Source organism: Tenrec ecaudatus, chromosome 14 (genome assembly GCF_050624435.1).
Source record: "Tenrec ecaudatus isolate mTenEca1 chromosome 14, mTenEca1.hap1, whole genome shotgun sequence".
In the NCBI taxonomy this organism is placed as follows: Eukaryota; Metazoa; Chordata; class Mammalia; order Afrosoricida; family Tenrecidae; genus Tenrec; species Tenrec ecaudatus.
This window is the reverse complement of record NC_134543.1, coordinates 107,652,828-107,671,635: the sequence shown is the minus strand read 5'-3', so window position 1 is coordinate 107,671,635 and position 18,808 is coordinate 107,652,828.

Sequence of the window (18,808 nt, the reverse complement as noted above, 5' to 3'; positions counted from 1 at the left end):
CTGGAAGTATCTGGTGGTTTTGAACTGCCCATTTTGCAGCTTGTAGCCCAACTCCTAACTACTACACCAACAAGCCAAGGGGAGAAGAGGTGATCACTGGAAGGAAACTGGCAAGAATCTTAAACACAAAAGAGGCGGGGACAGGCTTCCTCAAACACCTCTCCAGGAGGAAGGTGAAGGGCAGATTGGAATACATTTGCTAATCACTGGGAGGGACCACAGATGTTGGACATAATGAAATAGCCGGAGGAAGTCAGATGTTCTGCCCATTCCTACAAGGACTGAATAGACTGGAGTTTTGAGTCTGAGACAAGAGCACAGCACAGTCTTGGGTACTGTGATGGTGGGTTACAAGAACATATTTGGTATATCTGAAAGGTACACCAGTCAGGAGCAAAAGACCTGCCAGGAAGCCAGTTTATGGCGGGAAGTCCACCAGTAGCAGAGTGTAAGTCAGACCTTTCTGCTTTGTCAGTCTTCAAGACTAGCCGATGAGCCTGATGGCATAGTGGTGATGCCAGACAAGGTCAGCACTTGGACACTACCAGCCAGTGCTCTAGGAAGAACTACCAGTCTCCCAGCCTTAAAGAGTTACCGTCTTGGAAATCCACAACAGCATTTCCACCCTGTGCTTCAGGGTCACTATGGATTCGGATGGCCTTGCAGCAGGGAGTTTGGTGAGGTTTGGAAAGGCCCTTTGGGTTTCTCTTCCAAAGTAGCTCCCTTCAATCAACTCACTCTTTCTGTTCAAACCTTTTCTCAGACTCTGGTCTGAAGTTTGCCCTGCACCTTCAATCTTTCTTGCAAGGAGTGTAAAGGCTCGACACGCTGAGCCTCCTCCAATAGCAGGTGGAATAAGGATTTCAAGCGCTCACCTCCTCCAGAAAGTTGTTGAAGGAGTCTCAGGTACCGCAGGCAGAATTTAGGACAGGTTTCAATTCTCTTGAGACATGAATTGGAAACTCCTGACAAGAGATAAGGGAACAAACACAGGTTGGAGGTTAAATGTTGGAATTCAAGGAAAGGGTTCCACGCATTGAAAGATAGAAAGATTAGGGGTAAAGGGAGTTGTCTCCGCGAGTGTCTTTGCTAAATAAAAATTAGCCGGCCGTGCCACAATAACTGGCTTTGAAAGAAATCAAGCACACACGACACCCATGGGGACAATCCAAAGCTGGGCTTTTGCAGACCAAGGTCACCTAGACACAGGTGAAGGTCAACTTAAGCACACAGCACTAGGCACCAGCAGCAACATCACATCACACAGGTGCCTGAACTCAGTCACTAACAATGGCCAGCCCCCTCAAGCACGCAGCCTCATAAAGAAATAGCCGACTGAGGGCATGCCGCTCTCTCTCTTTCAGGTGTGCACTTGTTCAGGTTCCCTGGTGTGCCAGGTAAACACGCCCGCCCCCTCTGGGCTTGCACTCTTGTTCCACACTCTCGTGGCAATATTCCTTCCACGTGGGTGTTTACACTCCCCTGAAGTGGTCCTCTTCAGTCACAAACTCTTGTGCAGTTCTTACACTTTGTCCAGAGGTAGAGTGTTATATCTAAGGCTGTACTACCCCAAACTCCCCGCAGCCTTATAAAAGCTCTTCTATTTGTAAAAGTGCTTCTACGGAGTGAGTTCTGTCAGCATTGGGTTGCAAGAACCAAGGCAAACCATCCTGGAAACCTAACAGCGATAATACCAAATATAATACAAAATAAAGCCAAATGAAACCAAAATAACCAGAGATAAAAATATCTCCAAAATGTGAAGGAAATTTAAATGATAAACACAGGGTAACACCAAGAAATCAGAACAATTAAGTAAGTGTTATGTAATTCATAGAAAGCCAAGATCCTCTCTAGCAAACACCTCTGTCTTTCACTATATGGTCCAAAAGTTCCTTGCTATGTGGCCAGACTTAAACCCACCAGCATATCTGAACAGAATCGAGATATGAGATAAATAAGTTGCTGAGGATTGCATTGTGTCTGCCTCAAATGTGTTTGAATCTTCACACCTCTACCTGTGCCTCGGGGCACTCATAGCCCTGGGCCACGAGCCAAAAAGTTGATGGTGAGAATCTACCCATCCTTTTTTTCTGGAGAAAAATATAGCAATTAACTTCTTTAGAGATTACCACCTGAGAATCCTGCGGGAAGTTTTACTCTGTTTTATGGGAACACCGTAACTCAGAATTTAACTCAACAGCAAGCAATTGGGTTTTGTTTTTGTTTTATGTCTACAGAGAAGATGGAAGCACAGACTAGTACAGATAAGTGTCACTTGGCGTTTGCCATGATTGGCTGAAGACAGGGGAAGCTAACTAACTAAGCTGTCCACCCACCGGAGTGAGATCCTTCCCCGAGAGAATTCTAGGCCCCGGAATTGTAAGAAAAGTAATTTCTGTTCATTAACAACCCTGTCCTTTGGTTTTCCAGTTACAACAGCGTTAGGAAATAAAGACAGAGATGAACCTGTTAAAAAGTTTCCAAGTTTTAGGTCTCTGTTCAATTAATATATTCCTTTAAATATTCCTTAGCTTAAGAGGAGATAGCAAATATGACCACTTTCATACAGTAGTTTTGTTAATGCATGGATTGGACCTTTTCCAAAGACCCTTATACACAAATTCAAGGAAATTTACAGAATATAAAATTTCACCAACAATATTAGAATATCAAATTCACAATAATACTCCTGGAGGGATGTACCATTCAAATCGAGGCTTCAAGCAGTAAAAATAAAAATAATTTTTAAATATGCCTGTCTAAATTCCAAATTAACATTTTAACTTGAGGGTTCTAATTTATGTAGGAAGAAGTATGGCAACTATGCTTCCTTGATTAAAAAATTTATTACTTTACTTGAATAAGATATGAGTTATTAGTGTCCAGACATATGAGGAATTTAGAAAGTATGCAGATATGATCCTTGTCATTTATAATTATATTACTTTGTTTGAATATGATGTGAGCTATTACTCCCCAGGCACTTGGAGCATTTAGAAAAGAATAATATGATTCATTAAAATGTATATAATTAAGCTCAAATAATCCAAGCCAACAACCAAAAGAACTGTTATGATGCATTTAAAATAACCTGAATTTATTTTTTGGAATGAAATTTAACATTTTTCTGCCTAGTTTCCTGCAAACACAACATTTTATTCATTCATTAAAGGAAAATACTGCACATCTAAAGTTGCATCTGATCTATAAAAACAACAAAAGCACATAACTCCATATTATATTAAATTGACTGAGAAGTAGAAGTGGAAAGAGAAATATACAGGAAAATAAAAGAACACACCGCATTAGAGAAATGTAAACATAAATGAAGCAAAAAAGTATATTTAACAATATTATTTATTCAAAGTTAAATATGTGATACCATAAAACATAGAAGGGAGCATGTCAAATAATTATCAATTCAATTAATTTGTAACTAAGAAATCAAGTAAGCGGATCAATATAGTATTTGAAGAATGCTAGTTTATATAGCCTATCTTTAAAGGTATATTTGTATATATAAATATATGTATTATTTTTAGGATGAAATTATAGATTAGACATAAATTGAATAATGCCATAGATAGCAATAAGGTCATTTATAGTTATTTTTTATAGTCAGAAGATCCTGCAAGTGGAATTTTGTACTTAAATGCGGGGGATTAGACCAGCTATCCTGCATCAAACTGGGTTCAAAATGAGGCGTGCGGATGAAAGGAAAAGAAAGAGATATGTGCAAAGCATGGGATCGGGAGGACTTCAATCTGATGGACTGAAGTATGTTTGAAGCTTGGTTTTTATACCCTTCTTACAAGGGATTGGATACAAAATAAACATCAAAGAACTTAAAAAACATTCTTAAACTCTTATCTATGCAAATGTTACTTAACTAGTTACAGTTTCTTAACATTTGAATAATAAAAGCACTGTTCTAAGACAATCACACGGATATGCAAGATTTAAAAGAGATCCTAAATAACTGAGTTATCCCTCAATATTTTTAGCAACAAGTTCACAAATAACAGTCATTTTGCATTGCTTTTGTCTGCAAAGTCAGAGAGGCACAGGAGACTAAATGGTCATCCATTAGTAAACACCTTGATCAGCAGATGCCTCCTACACTTAAATAGCAAAACAAAGAAAAAATATCAAAACATTCTTCTAGAAACGTACATAACCCTTGGAGGGATATGGTAAGCCATGTAAAAGAGTGACATATTATGCTATTTCTTAAATCGTATGTTCCAGTTTTAAATATATAATAACACGTTCACAGATTTACAATTACAATGTAATACCACTTTAATTCTCTTTAACAGTTGGAAGCATTCTTTAAAATGTGTTCTAAATGGTAGTGAGGAAGAAGTGTTGATTGGTAGACTATGTGTCTGAAGGAATGTTCTTATTTTCCAACTTTCAGAAGCTTCCCACTAATATTTTAATTAGAATATTTATTATTTCATAGTGCTAAGTCTTGAAAGCGTGAAAATACTATGCCAAAATTGATTTCTATCCTTGTACTAAACTAACTATGAGGGGGGAAGTTAAAAGAGTCTCAGTTTTATCATTTGGGGGTTATGAAAACCAGGATTGATGAACCTATAGAGTTAGCAAGTAGAATAAAGTTTTGGGGGGAGGCGGAAACAGAGGGAGTGGTGGGGGGATGTGGGGATCATGTCAAGGGGTCCATATAAAAAATACTGTTTAGAAACTGATTGTGGTTGCAAATTTATACTTCTGCTGGATGTGATTAAACTATGGAATGATTGATATCTGTGTTAATCCCAATAATAATAAAATAACTCCCTATTCCCATGTACTCCCTGCCCCTGGTCACTCCAATAAATATTTATCTTTATATGAATGAAAAGAGTCTTCATAAATGAAGACAGTTCTAAAGAAAATAAAGGCACACTTTTTAAGGGAATTAGTACCATTTCAATACTAGACCTTTTGTCGCCTTCTGATATTTCTGAGAAATGTTTCTTTTGGGGAACTGTTAAAGCATTTAGGGTACAATAAAATAGTAGAAAGATTATTTGCTGATAGAACCCAAGTCACATTTGTTAGTTTTTAAATTTATGATTTGAAAGAAATGAAATGGAAAAAATAAAAGCGAACTTTGATTAGAATTAAGTGAATTGTATTAGGTTACAATCCAAAATCTAAGATAAATATCTATGATTCCATATTCATGAAACTAAACCAAGGTGGAAGAACAGGCATATCTGCTAAACAGGTCATTTCCAGTAATTTATGTAGCCAGTGTATCCTGAAGCATGTGGGGCCAGAGGCAACACAAAGTGACTTCCTTTCAAAGTCAGCCTTAGTTATGGAAAAGCTGTACACAAAACAAAAACAAAACTGGAAAAAGCTAATGAATATTAATGTAAAAGGACCATTGATAGTTTCTTCCCAAAATGACCTTCTCTAAGGTGTGGCTTTAAAAGGGGACAGCACTGAGGAGTGTCAATCAACCATTGTAGTTTTCATCACCAGTCAGGAGAGATCACTTGGTAACTTAAAACCGATGTAATTTATAGTAATAGCAACCTATCCACTATCTAACTGTTGTGCATTACTGACACATGTTTGGCAGTAATGGATGCTGAGATGCAAGCGATGCTGGCTGGGCTGATAACGGTTATAGGTCATCTTGACTGTCACCTGATTCTGTCGGGCAGTTTTATAGGGATGTAATTTGCAAGTCATGGAATGATGTCATCCTCCTCTGTTTTGCCATCTAACGTGGTCAGCTTCTATTTTTTGCATTGATGGTGATTTTCTCATTATTACACAATCGTTGCAACACAGTCGTGTAGTTCAGGGAGGAGTGCGTGTACTTCGGGGCTTTCATGGGTCAAGGAAGACAGACTGATCTTCTCTGCCAAGTATAAGAAAATAAGGACCTGCAAAAATAACTTTGTGCCCATGACAGACCACTTTCCATCAGTGAAAGTGAGCGAGGTACAGCTGCAGTGTTCAAGTTCTGTTATATTGTGTCAAGTTAAATATTAACAAGTTTAACTAGTATTCTGGAGCTGATAGTTTGATAGCTTTATCTTCCAAGATGGGTATCATATATTTGTTCAAATATACAAATTGAGTGTACTTGTAACCACCACACTGGTCATGCATTGGGCTGCCATTCTCATAGAAAAAGACTGGGCTTTCTACTTCTGTAAACAGTTACAGTCGTGGACGCCCACAGGGGGGCGCTATGAGTTAGCTTAGACTCAATAACAGTGAGCTCAGTTGAGAACTGCATCGAATGCACAATACTAATTTAAGATTTAGTAACAGGGAAAACCAGGTTTGGGGTATATGGGAACTCTGAAGTTTTTCCTATGACTCTAAAACTGTTCTAAAACAAATAAAAATATTAAAAATAAGAAACAGTAATACATGAATATGGAGACAATCCAGATTTCTGATTCATTAAAATGAACTATGATTTAGTGTAGGACAGTAGGAAGAGCTAGAAAAATGGATGTGTACCACAGCTACTCTCTTATCCACATTTCAAAATACATGCACTTAAGCAATGGCTACCTTAATTATATCATACTACCCTTAAAATTATAAAATTACCCCAATAGTTTAAAAATATATAACTAAGTCATGTAAATCTCAAAAATAGATAATTTTACCTTGCTGCACTGTACTTTATGATTTCCCCCCAAAATATAACTAAGACATGTAAATCTAAAAGATAGATCATTATACTTTACTGCACCGTACTTTATAATATCCCCAAAATATACAACTAAGTCATGCAAATTTCAAAAAATAGATTATACCTCACTGCATTGTACTTTATGATTTCCCCCCAAAATATAACTAAGTCATGTAAATCTCAAAAATAGATCATTACACCTCACTGCATTTGCACTTTATGATTTCCCCCCAAAATATAACTAAGTCATGTAAATCTGAAAAATAGATCACCATACCTGACGGCATTGTACTTTATGATTTTCCTTGCTGGATCCTTTTCCTATAACCAAGTCTTAAACATTGACTCTCTGAAGGCTTTGCAAGCTATTGAGAATAAAACCAGTTTGGTATTGTGATGGTTAGATTTTATGTCAACTTGACATACCTGTACGGAGGAAGACCGATCATTTAGATTTCAGGCTGGTGTTTCCTGTAAGTGGAGTGGGGGAGTGTTGTGGCCTTTTTATAAGTGACACTGAGGGAAACTGAGTTGTCTTGCCTGGAAGGGGTGGCTCATGTCTGAGGCAAATGGCCCATGTAGCCTATGGACCCTTGGAGCTGTCAGCACCTTGCCTTATTTTACAGACCTGGGATCCACAAAGCTCTGTACCTGCCAGTCCAGTCTGTGATCTTCCAGCTTTCCGCTTTGCCTCCCAAGCTTCATTCTCTGGCAGTGGTGCCAGCCTGAGAATCAGCAGAAAGCATCTGACCCATGACTTGAGTTGAATTGGGCTGGGCCAAATCCTAGTTCTACATTTATTTCTTGATATAAAGTTCTTTCTTATACATATGAGTGTAAATGATTTTTTTTTCTAGAAAACTCAGCTGAACACAAGTGGTATACGCATGAAGTAAGCCAAATTTTTGAGACAATCAGAAAAAACATCCTGTTCTTTGACAATGGAGCCAAGAGATTGTATTCTTCAACTCCGGTCACTTGTTTCCATGCTAGAATGTACTCTGAAGTTGGAGACTTCAATGCAAGGTAAGCTAGGTAGCTGAATTTTTATTGATTTATTTTTGATTAAAAGATTGCTTTATTGGGAGCTCTTACCGCTCCTATAACAATCCATACATCAGTTGCATCAAGCACATTTGTACGCCTGTTGCCATCATTATTTTCTAAACATTTACTTTCTATGGAGACCTTGTAGCAGCTTCTCAGTTCCACCCCACTCCTCACCCTAGTGACCCCGGGATAAATTATGAATTGTTATTATTTTCAGATCGGACACTAACTGCCGTCTCCCGTCCCCCATGGGTTCTATCGTTCATCCCCTGTGGGTGTGGGGGGTGCTTATGTGCCCATCATTGCAGTTGGTCCCCACCTTCCTTGTGTGCGAGAATGAGTGGCTGCTACTGGGACAGAAATGGATGCTGGTAGTTCGCTCCTTTGACTCCTTCCTAATTGGAACTTGTGTTTTCAGCCAACAAAAAGACTAGCCTAATTAAGAAAGCACCATTTTTGCATTCAAAAAGCGCCATCTAACTCATTATGGGTGTACATTTCATTTAGAGGTGATATTTCTGAACTTGAACACATTTTATCAGGAAAAAGAGAGAAATAAGAATTCAATATAAGGAGGTATTCTTAGTGCATTTGGCGAGTATTCAGGCTTTTAAATATATTAGTTAGCAATGCATTTGTATACATGTAATAAATAGGCTTAAAATGCTTTAAACTATTGGGTAATTATCTTACCTCTCCCTATCAAAGTCTTAGTAGCTTAGTAGCTTTCAGAGACCTGAAGACTCATCTGTCCCATTACCTAATGCGCTATTTCGTTAGGATTTGGTCACCTGCACATGCCTATATCTATACCCCTATCAATAGCATTCGCCTCCTACTTCTTTCCTCTATTTCCTTTCACCTTCCTCCTGTCCCACTGTTAAGTTCACCCTCCATTCGGCTCTCAGAAATTCCTCTTGGATACATTGCCCTTGATCAAACCCCACCAGGCATTATACATACACCCTCCTCGCCATCAATTTTAGACCTCTTGTTGTTCACTTATCCCTGAGTTTGAGGCTCCCCATTCCCCCTCCACACTCCTTCCTTTCCCATGTCCTCCCAGGACCACTGGTCCCATTGTTTCCTACTCAGGGATTGTTTGTCCTGCCTAGCTTATGTAGATAGACATAAACTGAAAGAAAAAAAACAAACCAAAAGATGCATAGTTCCAGGTCTGTCTGTTGACCCTTATGACAATTTTCCTTTGGGATCTGATGAGGTACCAAATCCTGTCCCTCAGTCAGAAGTCTATTTTCAGGATTCCTCTAGCTGCTTTGTTGTATTCCCTTTGTATTTCACCCCACGGTGTGCGTGGGGCAGACGGGGCAGATGGGGCACACATTCCACACAGCGTCTCGAGTGAGGGAACATCTTGTCTGGTGGTGGGGTTGGCCCAATGGTCCTCTCTGTGCATTGGCTCTTCTGATCAGGGATGTCTCCTCGGGGCTTGCTGGGCCATGGGGAGGTCCACTTTATATCTCTATCTTTCCCTGTTAGTTCACACCTGTGTGGTCGGGGAAGGCCCGGCACTCTCCCCATGCTCTGTCTTCAGTGTGCTGTCCTCCATATTCCATTCTTCTGGGGAGGAGGTCAACATCAGTATAACTCAGCTTGGGCCCAGCCCTGTGCAATCATGAGGTGTCAATGGTTTCACATTTGAGGTATCAAAAGACGGCAAACAAACAATTATATGGAGACCCAAAGCCCCCATCTGCAGACAATGGGACTTCTCCCCACAGAAGGGTAACAAGGAAGGGATGATTCAACCAGGATGCAGAATAGCACCAAGGAAACACACATCATTCCTCTAGTTCCTGAACACTTCCTTCCCCCTCACTACCATGAGCCAGTTCTACCTTGCAAATCCGGCTAGACCAGAATACACACATTGGTACAGATAGAGCTTTTGACACATGAAACAAAATCCTCAGGAACAGTAGTGGGATTAGCGATAGCATGAGAGTAGGGGTATAAAGGTGGGGAGGAGACGGGAAGAAAGGGGAAGCCCATCACAAGGTGGATATATAGCCCACCCCCCCAAGGGGACGAGTAACAGAAATGTGGGTGAAGGGAGACAATGGACAGTGTAAGACACGAAATAACAACAATATACAATTGATCAAGAATTCATGAGGGTAGGAGGGTGGGGGAAAAGAGGAGCTGATCCCAAAGGGTCAAGTAGAAAATACTGTTCATAAATGTCAATGGTAATATATGTACAAATGTGTTTACTACAATTGAATGATGTATTGTAATAAGATTTGTAAGAGCCCCCCATTAAAATGATTAATAGAAAGAAAAAAAGATTTGGTTATCATTCAGATAAAGGATTGGCTTTACCTAAATTGCTAATACTTGATTACATTTTTCCTTTAACCAGTATGTCAATTCTAATAAAACACTGAACTTACTTGAATTATTTGAATTCATTTTGAAAATAATATTAATAGTGTAGTCAGAAGACTTATTAGGAAGCTCTGGTGATGAAGTAGTCACACATTGATCTGATAACTTCAAGGTTGGCAGTTCAAAACCACCAGCCACTCTGGAAAAAGAGGAAGCTTCCTACCTCCATGAACAAATGCAGTCTCAGAAACTCACAGGGGCCAGTTCTATCCGGTCCTACAGAGTCTCTAGGAGTCATAATTCACTCGCTGGCAGTACATTTGGATGCTTACTTCAAAGGGCTTATTTAAGATTTAAATATACTGATTTAGCTATTATTTCTATAATATGCTTGAGCAAACTTTCTCACTCCCTCTTAGAAAATGACTTACTATTAAATTTTAAATAAGTTAGGAGAACAATGGATAGCAAATAATAAACTGTATCGATAAGTAACCATTTAGGAAATATTAGATCTTTAATGAATATTTTTATTAAACAGCCCAAAGATTCATATGATTTGTTAAAAAATTTAAAGATAGTATAGAAATTTAAATAAGACACTAAAAATAACCATATGTAAAATTCAATCAGGCATTTGGTAAATTATAACACAAGGCAAGAACTATAGAGTAAAAGAATAATATATTTAAGATTAATTATATTTTTAAGCATTATACATGAGATTTTTAAATGCTAAGTACATGGAAACTTCAAAAAGTTTGTGGAAAAATGGAACCAAAAGATAATTAAATTTTCTTATGAGCTTTTTGAAGCCCTTTTTATTTACAACAAATATGACAAAGGATGATTATCTTAAAATAATAATGAATATTTATATAGGTAAATATGAACAAGTAAATACTAAAATAGAATATGGAGAAATGGAATGAACAAGCAATTTAAAATACAGTAAGTACAAATACTCTTCCTTTTGTTTTATTAATATGAAATAAATGTGAATTTAAATGTGAGATCATCATCTTTGCTCATAATATGGAGAAAATGACAATATGGAGAAAGGAAATACCTAGTATCTGCAAGGATGATGAGGAATCCTTCCTCTAAAGGATATTTTGGCAACACATTTTAAAAGTCTCTTAGCCAACTTATTGGCCCCCAAATGATCTATTAGGAGTCTAGTTTATTTAACAACCACAAAAGCAGGTTGAGGGTGTGTGTAAAAAGTTTGTTGCATTACTTTCATAGTTTAAAAATCTTAGTAACACATCTCTACGAATATAAATTGCTTTAAAATAAATCATGTATAGTAATCAACTAGAACACTGTGCTACCGGTAGAGAAAGATGACGTGGCGCCCCATAGGATGATGTGAAAAGAAGTCTGTAATATATTGCTAAATGGCAATTAGCATTTTATTTATTTAGACTGTAGTGATTGCTCCCTTAATAGAATCGATGATGATATTTACACAGTTTTCATTCTCTTAAAAATTTGAGGATGTAAATTATATATGCATTTTGATTATATGATTTGCCAGCATTGATTGTATCACCCCTCGACTCTGAAGTATTTCAAAATGAAAACCAGTTCCTCTGTGCATGGCCTATCCTTTTTCCTCCTTATCAAATATTGGTTGACTATATCATTTCCATGTTCTTAGGGTATGTGACATACATGAATATGTTCCACTCTCCCAATACTCACATTTATTACACTCTTTATACCGAGGTTGAAACTCACTTATACATGCTGCCAGCCATAGCAGGGTAGTTCTCAAAGCCTTGTATTAATTTTTTGGAATTCATTCTCCAATCACTTCCTCAAGGAAGCAGTTGTATGAACAAAATTTTTCCTCACTCATGAAGTGGTGGTGCAGTTATTAAAGTGCTCAGCCCCTAACCATAAGATGATCAGTTGGAACTCCATGGCTGTTTCTTGGGAGAATGAGGTGTCAGTTGGCTTCTGGAAGAATCCCCAAACCAAACTCACTGATATCAACTAAGTGGACGTCTCATAGTTGATGCTGTAAGTCAGAGTTGCACTGCTCCTCAGGGTTCCCCAAACTGTCACTCTTTAGGCGAGAAGAAATTCTCATCTTTTTCTGGTAGAATAGTCCATGGGATGGAACTGCCCACCTGGGATGGAACTGCCAACTTGGCACTTGGGTGCCCAAACCATAGCACATTAAGCCAGCATCAGGATTTCTTAAGGTAAATGCCTACAAAATTGTAGGGAGCTAATTAATTCCCTCTTTTCGGGTTGCAGTGAGTCAAAATCAACTCAACGTGTGTTATTCTCGTGGAGGACAGCTTTAACTTGTGGAAAATTCAAAACAGTTTTCTTTAGCTTTTTTTTTTTTTTTTTTCGAGTATTGCATGTTACTGGGGGTGGGGGTGGGGGATGTGAATCCAGCCTTCCATTACAACATAACTTGCACTCTACTTAATTACTGAAATGGTTGCATCTTTTTTCTTTGAATTAAATGAATTTACTAGGACATGCGTGGGTGTTAATGCTGTGTCATTTTTTCCTGGGCAATGTGCTCTTGGGTCTCTGTACTTGCTAGACATTTCCTCCTCTCCCTGAAAGTTGCTTGTTTGAGTTTATTTGGTTTGCTATACCAAACAGCAATAACGTGTTACATTCCACATGAGGGCAACTGGTTTGGTTTTGGAAGTCTGTACATCAACTGTACCTCACAGTTTTTCTGAAAATGCAGTATCCAAATTCATTTTCCCCTCTCTGAATTTTTATTATGTCATAAAGGAGAAGAAGAAAGATACCGATGTGTACAGCAATTTTTTATACCTGAATTCTCAGATTTGAGTTAACAAGGATTTTCCAGCTACTCAGATTTACATCTGCTGTTGATCTTCCAAAAAAAAAAATCAGATAGAAATTCATATTATAATCCACAAGAGGAACAACTGAAAAATTTAAATTCAGACCTTGTAAGTGGGATTACTTACAATTTAGAAAAAAATTAGGATATCAAGATATAGATCTCACAATATACAGCACAAATTCAAATGTAATGTGTGGGTTCTATTATGAGTTATGGCAATAGGTAATCCACACTTTACAATGGGATGCCAGTCTGGTGACTCTGTTGTAAATGCTGGCATAAATCAGATGCTTCATTTTTCATTTTTATTATCATTGCTTTTTGTTAGTAGTGTTTCTATAAGTAATAGCACCAAACATCTGTAGGTGAACACAGTAGAATAATACCAGCAAATTACACACTGCAATATTATACATAGTATGGGTTACTGACAAAGATATATTTTTAATAAACAGGTTGTAATAATTGTGAGTGTGAGCCGTCATAACTAGAGTGTGTTGTAAGTTTGCAGCTACTTGTATTTATTTAGCAGTTGAAAATCGTGTGTTCCCATATATTTCCATATATTGCAATTTGGATTCAATCCTGATTGGGTTCATAAGAAATGCTTACAATGTTTAGTTATGAATACCTGAACCTAAAGAGTAAGAGTTTGATGCTTTCATGTTAAAGAATGACACCCCCCCCCATTGGGATTAAATCCATTAATGAATATAAACTCTTAATATTGAGCCTGTTACAGAGTAAGAATATAATACACCATTTTAATATAATACACCATTCTCATTCTCATTGCGTTTCACGAGAAAATAAATATATGGTCTTTTTATCAGAAAAAAATTGTTCAGAGTGAAAACATAAAGGTGCTAGAATGAACACATGCTGTCAGAGTGTTGTATTAAGGAATCTAAGAATGATTGGGGTGCATGTTTTTCACTCTCAACAATAACAAATGGGAAAACCTTCAAAAGAAAGAGTGTTAGCTGGTAAACTGAGATCTGAATCACTGTGCTATTATTGTTGCTGCTCTTACTTATTGACAGCAAATATAAGAAGAAAATAAAGTAAAAGACCCACTAGTAAATATGAGAAGAGTTTGGGAGTAGAAAATATTTTCCCCAAAAAGTCACAGATGATTTAAAAATACTGCATTGAATCTTCTGCTCCGGGAGAAAGACATATCTGATGAGAGAACATGAGTGCTGATGAAGGGGTGGGGGAGGAGAGAGCGGAGCACATCCTGACCCACCAGGCTTTGAGGACAATGACCCCAATTAGAGCAGCCAGCCCAGAGGGAGGGCCACATGGGGACATGATGCCCCTCACTTACCCATAGCTCTACAGAGAATACCAGAGACACAGTGTGGAAATTGCACCCAATCTGGTCCCACCATACCAAGACAAAACACTAAGAGGGTTCAGCAGAACAGCAAGGGAATGGAGCGGCAAGGTCCCCAGGGAATGCTGAAGGTGGACTTTGGGGCCAGGGCGTGCTGGCCCAACAGACTGAACTGGAAAACACTCGGAAAGGCCAAAAATTATCCTTGAACTAACTATAAGCTTTTCATTCTTGTTGTGTTTTGTTTTGTCATTGGTTTGTTGTTGTTTTGTTGTATATTGTTGCTTGGTTTTGCTCTGTTTTGTTTTTGTACATGTTATTATCTCCGCAGGTCTGTCTAAATAAGATAGGCTAGATGAACAATCTGGAGGAGAAAACAATGGGACTGACAGTTCCGGGGGGAACATGGGAGAGGGGAAGGTGGGGGGAAAGGAAGTGGTGTTAACAAACCCAGGGACAAGGGAACAACAAGTGATCCACATTGGTGGTGAGGAGGGTATGGGAGGCCTGGTAGGGCATGATCAAGGAAAATGTAGCAAAAAGGAACTGCTGAAACCCAAATGAAGACTGAACATGATAGTGGGACAGGAGGAAAATCAAGGGAAATAGAGGAAGGAGCTGTGTGGCAAAGGGCATTTACAGAGGTCTAGATAAAGACATGTATATGTGCAAATATATTTATATATGAGGATGGGAAATCGATCTATGTGCATATATTTATAGGTTTAGTATTAAGGTTTAGTATATATTTATAGGTTTAGTATTAGCAGAAGGACATTGGGCCTCCACTCAAATATTCCCTCAATGCAAGAATACTTTCTTCTATTAAATTGACATTCTATAATGCTCATCTCCCTGACACAACTGCTGAAGACAAAGTGGGTGCATAAGCAAATGTGGTGAAGAAAGCTGATGGTGTTTGGCTATCAAAAGATATAGTGTCTGGGGTCTTAAAGGCTTGAAGGTAAACAAGCATCCATCTAGCTCAGAAGCAACATAACCCACCTGGAAGAAACACACCAGCCTGTGTGATCACGAGGTTCCAAAGGGATCAGTTATCAGGCATCAAAGAATAAAATATCATATCATTGTGTGCTCACCTCCATGATACGATCGCTGAAGACAAATAGGTGCATAAGCAAATGTGGTGAAGAAAGCTGGTGGTGCCCAGCTATCAAAAGATATAGTGTCTGGCGTCTTAAAGGCTTGAAGGTAAACAAAGGGCCATCCAGCTCAGAAGCAAGAAAGCCCACATGGATGAAGCGAACCAGCCTGTGCGATCATGAGGTGTTGAAGGGATCAGGAATCAAGCATCATCAGAACAAAAAATGTTACCATAGTGAATGAAGGGAGAAGTGTGGATTGGAGACCCAAAGTCCATTTGTAGGCCACTGGAGATCTCCTTGCAGAAGGTTCTCCTTGAGGACACGAGCCAGACAGGGTGTGATGTAGCAACGATGAAAAATACAACTTTCATCTAGTTCCCAAATGCTTCCTCTCTCCCACTATCATGATCCCAATTCTACCTTGCAAGTCTGGCTAGACCAGAGGATGTACACTGGTACTGATAGGAACCAGAAACACAGGGAATTCAGGATGGATGATCCCTTCTGGACCTGTGGTGCGAGTGATGATACTGGGAGGGTAGAAGGAGGATGGGTTGGAAGGGAGGGACCCTATTACAACGATCTACATGAGACCTCTTCCCTGGGGGACGGACAACAGAAAAGGGTGAAGGGAGACGTTTGACAGGGCAAGATATGACAAAATAATAACTTATAAATTATCAAGGGTTCATGAGGGAGGGGGCGGTGGGGAAGGAGGGGAAAATGAGGATCTGATGCCAGGGGCTTAAGTGGAGAGCAAATGTTTTGAGAACGACGAGGGCAATGAGTGTACAAATGTGCTTTACACAATGAAGCATGTATGGATTGTGATAAGAGTCATATGAGCCCCTAATAAGTGATTTTTTTAAAGAGTCAAAGATGATACTAAAATGAGATTAATTGGGTTATGTAGAGGAGTAACAATTTTCTGCTACTAGATTAGTTAATTATATCAAGAACCTTAAGTTGGCTATGTTAATTAAACTAGCCAATTTACTTCAAAAAATAAAGAAATACGAAAAAATGATGATGAAGGTACTGAGGAAAACATGTTTTTAATGATAAAATTTGAGAAAACCCTAAATTTTTATTGATGGGAATATTCTTGAAAATAAGGATATCCAACTATTGGAGTATTATTTTCATGGACAAACATAATTTAAAAGTTTATGTATTATTATTTAAAATGTTCCCATTAAAATTTTAAGTAAAATTGAAGAACTATTTATACTATAGTATCAATTATGTAAAATTTATATATATAAAAAGAAAGCATTAAAAATCAAGTAGAGCATTAATGATAGTTATGTCTGCATTGTGAGAATAATAGTGGGGTTTTATTTATTATTCTGTCCTTTTCCTGAATGTTCTATAATTCTTATATATTCCTAATGATATTTTGAGTAGAATAATAAATGATAAAATATAATGTATTAGCATTTCAAATGAAAAATAGTTAATTTGACCTCATATTAATCTCTTATATTGAAAAATGTTAAGGGGGTTTATATTACCAATTGTGTCTACTTGTCTCAGAAGTAATTTTTAGTTTTCAAATGGCTCATTTCACTTTGAGAAATATAAATCTTCCAATCCCTGAGTTATCGAGTTATAATTGTTCTGATCAGATTCTATTCAATGCTATTTAAGTGTTAGGATAATCTCCTCTCTTGCAGCATTTTAAAACATCTCGGCCCTTGGAGCATTAACTTTGTGATACAATCCACCTTCTCTGGAAAGCAAATCAAATTCTTACACAAAACGCTCGCCCCTCACTAGGATACCTTGAATTACATATAAATAAAAGACGCTTTGGCTTGTTTCCGGGTCACTGGTGAACCTAGTTTCCAAGGAACATGGCGTCTTTGCTCATGTTATATTAATTCTCTAAAACTTGCAAAAGTTCTGTAATTCCCCAAAGACTTCTTTTATTTATTATAATTCTAGGTATATTCAGCAAGTTATGCTAAACCTTACTGTTGTGAGGAGCTAGAATTTTCAGACCCTTGACCCTCAATGTTCTCAATGTTATAATTCCTCTCTTAAGGAGATATTGATATTCTTAAAGACAGTTATTAATTTTTAAAACCGGATGATCTATGATGCATTCAACCTTAGTGTCTATGGAAGCTACAAAATAAAATTCAGACCCAGAAACTATTTCTCAAAGCACATAAGCAAGACAAAACAATTAACTGAAGTACAGAAGGAGCTATGTGGAGAGATATAAAGGGGACAATGAGTTATTTTTCAAATACAGGGATGACAGAGATTACTTATAACTAATGGATGTATGCAAACTTCTTAAATAGCTAGTCAACAACGGAAAGAAAACAATTCCTTATACTCTGATAGAAGAAAATTACAATGCAGTGTGAGTATGGGATATATTAACAAATTATTCTACTTCCCTAATTTTTCTCTGTTCAGGAGCCTACAGCCTATTATTCCTAGCAATCCCTTTGACGGAAAATGCTTCTAGTAACAATGATTGATCACAGAGCCATCTCCACTGCTGGGAAACAATGCCAAGATCTGTTTCTGGTAACTGAGAACAGTGACCTTCACTTAGTTTATAAAAGATGCAGGTTTACCTACATGTAGTCTCATGGTTACATGTGTCATGTTGTAGAGACAAAATGGCATTGATCCAATTACAACCATATTTCACGACAAGGTTCTTGATGCCACTATGACTTCATTGGGGTTTTATAAAAGTTACATGAGATAATAGTCAGTAATCAATATGTTAAAAACAATATCTATGTAATTAAATTATTCTTACTGAGTATAGCATGTCTTTGCACTTCTTAGCTAAAGCTTCTGATGTCAAACTCACTGAAGAAATCAGAGGTTGAAGGTTTGGAACATTGGTTACTGGTATGTTGTCAGGTGGTCTTTATTTTTCTCTTCCTCACACGTAGTTTCAGTCAGGGATACGTGCATAAGAGTCGTATGTATGTCTCCCAACTTTGCTATGAATATAATCTGACCACAGCCAACTAAATGCAAATTCAAGAAAAATGGACAAATGAGTTTCAGAAAATAGCTGACTCCAGGAAAGCTAAGGTTAAAGGAAATGCATTTATTCTGAAAAGCATCTATTAATCAGGATTCTGTCTATTTGATTAAAAGCTCTTTCGGTAAAAAGCAACAGAAATCCATTTAAACTAACTTATGTATAATAGGGAATTTATTATAAGAACAAGGAAGCGTGCCCTAGGGCCTGAGGGAAGAAGAATAGCCGGGCACATCAGCACTGACACCAGCAAATGGGAAAATCAGGCGCCAGGGCAGGTTTTTCTCAACCTGAATGTCTATCTGTATCTCTTTCTCCTTCATTTTCTCCAGGTTTTGCCTCTTGCATTCAGACGTCAGTCTGCTCTTGTTCTATGCAGGTGATTTAATGTCTACTTAATGAAAGCTGACTGACTCTA